Genomic DNA, 4,771 nt, shown 5'->3' with positions numbered 1-4,771 from the left:
TGCAGCAGCAGAAACCTGTCTGTCAACACCAGCCTGGCCCTTCTGCCCTGACCTCACAGTGCAGCTTCCTTCCTCACTGAGGAAGGAAGAAAAAGCAAGCTGCACTGTGAGCATTTATTCCCTCTCCCTGGTCTCAGGCCCAGGATTGCAAGGGAGGCAGGAGTTTGAGTTTAACTTATAAAACTAACCTTTCCCTTTTGCCCCCTTGTTTTTTTTTTTGTTTGTTTGTTTGTTTGTTTTGTTTTGTTTTGCTTTTGTTTGTTTGTTTATTTGTTTTCCCTGAAGAATCAGGAGTGTTTTCTCAGTTGCTCTTTCAAGGCCTTCTTGCTTTCTTGTTACAGGATCCATAAAGCCCAGAATATAGAGAAGTTCAAGTCGAGATTTGCCACGAAGATGTGAAAGGCCCTGGGGTAAGACAGAGACTCCAGCAGGGGAGCCACAAAGTGTCCACGCAGGACAATGAGAAAAGGCTTGCCAGTTGCTGTTTTACATGCTCTTTGCAGCCATTCCACTGCATAATTCCAACCTAAGCCTTCTTCAGCAGGTCAGGTACAGGAATACAGCTGTCTGGCATGAGCCTCTCCAGCTTGAAGGTGGTGATGACCAAGGCCAGCGTGGAACCCTTGAGCTGCAGCAGCTGATGGCCCACCACACACAGCTGCAGCTGGCTGGTCAGAGATTCTACATAGAGAGGAGGATCCCTCTGAGGCCTCAGCTCCTTCATGTGGGGCCAGTGCAGGACCACCAGGGTGTGCAATATGGACAGAAAGTCCAGCGGCATCCTGATGTGAAGGTCCCCATGCAGTTTGTCTGAAACAGCCAGCTCCATCCTGAGCAGCTCATTCAGGGACCAGCCAGAGCCATTGTGCTTTATGAAGTCTTTTATGTGTGGAATCAACTCCATTCTTCATTAACTTCTGCGGCAAGTCTCAAGGAAGAAATTGTGACAACGGAGTAAATGCTTGTTTATCTTTACTGAAACCACGAGGTGGCTGAAGACAGTGAGAGCCTGGTGAAAAGTGATACACCCACCACATTAACAGATTGAAAGATAAAAGCTACATGATTATCTCAATAGATGCAGAGAAAGCCTTTGACAAAATTCAACATTCATTTGTGATTAAAAAAAAAAAAAAAAAACCCTTCAGAAAGCAGGCATAGAAGGAACATACTTCAACATAGTAAAAGCCATATATGATAAACCCGTACTGAACATTATCCTCAATGGTGAAAAATTGAAAGCATTTCCCCTAAAGTCAGGAACAAGACAAGGGTGCCCACTCTCACCACTACTATTCAACATAATTTTGGAAGTTTTAGCCACTGCAATCAGAGAAGAAAAAGAAATAAAAGGAATCCAAATTGTAAAAGAAGAAGGAAAACTCTTACTGTCTGCAGATGACATGATCCTCTACATAGGAAACCCCAAAGACACTACCAGAAAATTACTAGAGCTAATCAATGAATATAGTAAAGTGGCAGAATATAAAAGTAACACACAGAAATCCCTTGTATTCCTATACACTAACAATGAGAAAACAGAAAGATAAATTAAGGAAACAATTCCATTCACCATTGCAATGAAAAGAATAAAATATTTAGAAATAAATCTACCTAAGGAAACAAAAGACCTATATGTAGAAAACTATAAAACACTGATGAAAGAAATCAAAGAGGACACAAATAGATGGAGAAATATACCGTGTTCATGGATCAGAAAAATCAATATAGTGAAAATGAGTACACTACCCAAAGCAATCTATAGATTCAATGCAATCCCTATTAGGCTGCCAATGGTATTTTTCACAGAACTAGAACAAATAATTTCACAATTTGTATGGAAATACAAAAAATCTCAAATAGCCAAAGCAATCTTGAGAAAGAAGAATGGAACTGGAGGAATTAACCTGCCTGACTTCAGACTATATTACAAAGCTAGTCATCAAGACAGTATGGTACTGGCACAAAGACAGAAATGTAGACCAATGGAACAAAATAGAAAGCCCAGAGATAAATCCACGCACCTATGGACACCTTATCTTTGACAGAGGAGACAAGACATACAATGGAGAAAAGACAATCTCTTTAACAAGTGGTGCTGGGAAAACTGGTCAACAACTTTTAAAAGAATGAAACTAGGACACTTTCTAACACCATACACAAAAATAAACTCAAAATGGATTATAGATCTAAACATAAGACCAGAAATTATAAAACTCCTAGAAGAAAACATAGGCAAAACAGTCTCTGACATAAATCACAGCAGGATCCTCTATGACCCACCTCCCAGAGTAATGAACATAAAAGCAAAAATAAACAAATGGGACCTAATTAAACTTAAAAGCTTTTGCACAGTGGAGGAAGTTATAAGCAAGGTGAAAAGACAGCCTTCAGAATGGGAGAAAATAACAGCAAATGAAGCAACTGACAAAGAATTAATCTCAAAAATATACAGGCAACTCCTGCAGCTCAATTCCAGAAAAATAAACAACCCAATCAAAGAGTGGGCCAAAGAACTAACCAGACATTTCTCCAAAGAAAACATACAGATGGCTAACAAACACATGAAAAGATGCTCAACATCACTCACTATCAGAGAAATGCAAATCAAAACCAAAATGAGGTACCATCTCACGCTAGTCAGAATGGCTGCCGTCTAAAAGTCTATAAACAATAAATGCTGGAGAGGGTGTGGAGAAAAGGGAACCCTCTTACACTGTTGGTGGGAATGAACACTAATACATCCATTATGGAGAACAGTGTGGAGATTTCTTAAAAGACTGGAAATAGAACTACCATATGACCCAGCAATCCCATTGCTGGACATACACACTGAGGAAACCAGAACTGAAAGAGACATATGTACCCCAATGTTCATTGCAGCACTGTTTATAACAGCCAGGACGTGGAAGCAACCTAGATGTCCATCAGCAAATGAATGGATAAGAAAGCTGTGGTACATATGCACAATGGAATATTACTCAGCTATTAAAAAAGAATGCATTTGAACCAGTTCTAATGAGGTGGATGAAACTGGAGCCCATTATACAGAGTGAAGTAAGTCAGAAAGAAAAACACCAATACAGTATATTAATGCATATATATGGAATTTAGAAAGATGGTAATGATGACCCTATATGAGAGACAGCAAAAGAGACACAGATACACAGAACCGGCTTTTGGACTCTGTGGGAGAAGGCGAGGGTAGGATGATTTGAGAGAATAGCATTGAAACATGCATATTATCATAAGTGAAACAGATCGCCAGTCCAGGTTCAATGCATGAGACAGGGTGCTCAGGGTTGGTGCACTGGGATGACCCTCAGGGATGGGATGGGGAAGGAGGTGGGAGGGGGCTCAGGATCAGGGACACATGTACACCCGTGGCTGATTCATGTCAATGTATGGCAAAAACCACTACAATACTGTAAAATAATTAGCTTCCAATTAAAATAAATAATTTTTTAAAAAATGGTCAGGGAGCAGTCAAAGGTGCTCTCAAGGATGCACTCAGTTCTCAGGAGCCACAGCACAACTTCCCCAAAGCAAAACAAACCCTGCCCACTGAAGTGGCTGCCCCCCGCAGATGTGCCCTTGCGGGACCTGCTCAGGTCAGCGGCAGCCGGGAAGGCCCCTGGTTTCCTGCAGGAGCCGGTGGCAGGAGGGGGTGGGGGCCCCGTAGGCGGCGAGAGCGCCCCGCTCCTGGAGCTGGAGCTGGTCCGCGTAGGGCAGGGAGCCCTGGAGAGACCTGCCCAGACCATGTGCACAGACACGTCCCCAGCAGGGTGGACAGTGGGGGGCGTGTGCCCAGACCTCCCTCTGAACTGGCGCCTGGACCAGGGTCTCACCACCAGGCCCAGTTCTGTGGCAGTGCCGCCCTCCGGAGACACGGCTGTGTCAGGGCCTGGCTGACTGGTGTTTCCCGACCTGCACACAGGTTTCTCAGGGGCAGGTCAGCTGGTCTGCTATTCCCATCTCTTGAAGAATTTTCCACAGTTTGTTGTGATCCACACAGTCAAAGGCTTTGGCATAGTCAATAAAGCAGAAGTAGATGTTTTTCTGGAATTCTTTTGCTTTTTCTATGATCCAGTGGATGTTGTCAATTTAATCTCTGGCTCCTCTGCCTTTTCTAAATCCAGCTTGAACATCTGGAAGTTCACAGTTCACGTATTACTGAAGCCTGGCTTGGAGAATTTTGAACATTACTTTCCTAGTGTGTAGGATGAGTTCAATTGGGCGGTGGTTTGAACATTCTTTGGCATTGCCTTTCTTTGGGATTGCAATGAAAACAGCTTTTCCAGTCCTGTGGCCACTGCTAAGTTTTCCAAATTTGCTGTTTATTGTTTACTTGTGATCAAAAGGAATTTGACTAAGATATCATCAGTCTCCTGCTCATAGTGCACTTTATTTTCAGATCCAGTACCCAGAAAGAGGTAAGAGCTCCTAAATTGTGACTATATATTCCTAAACCAGATTTGCACCCTTGAGTTTCATAATCAGAGGGGGGAAAAAGGTATATGTCCCATTCATTTTCTATCTGAAGAGCTTAACACAGTTCGTGGCACACAGTAGGCCCTTAAGAACATTTTTTTGAATGAATGGAATGGAATATATTCCCATTAAATTTACAGATACCTCCAAGGAAATAACTCTGTTTCAGATTTTGGAAAGTGAGATCTAAACATAGGCTAACCTCATAATTCAAGGAAAGACAAAGGAAGTCACTGGGCAAAAATCCTCTCCTGTTACCACCAGCACTGGCTCTACAAAC

At 42.5% G+C, this 4,771-nt stretch overlaps 1 pseudogene; it reads right to left on the bottom strand.

Annotated features, from left to right (window-relative positions):
* Positions 1 to 370: 370 nt before the first annotated feature.
* LOC122439409 lies at positions 371 to 1,015 on the bottom strand (annotated as a pseudogene).
* Positions 1,016 to 4,771: the final 3,756 nt, after the last annotated feature.

Source organism: Cervus canadensis, chromosome 4, assembly GCF_019320065.1.
Source record: "Cervus canadensis isolate Bull #8, Minnesota chromosome 4, ASM1932006v1, whole genome shotgun sequence".
In the NCBI taxonomy this organism is placed as follows: domain Eukaryota; kingdom Metazoa; phylum Chordata; class Mammalia; order Artiodactyla; family Cervidae; genus Cervus; species Cervus canadensis.
This window is presented reverse-complemented; position numbering and strand designations above follow the sequence as displayed.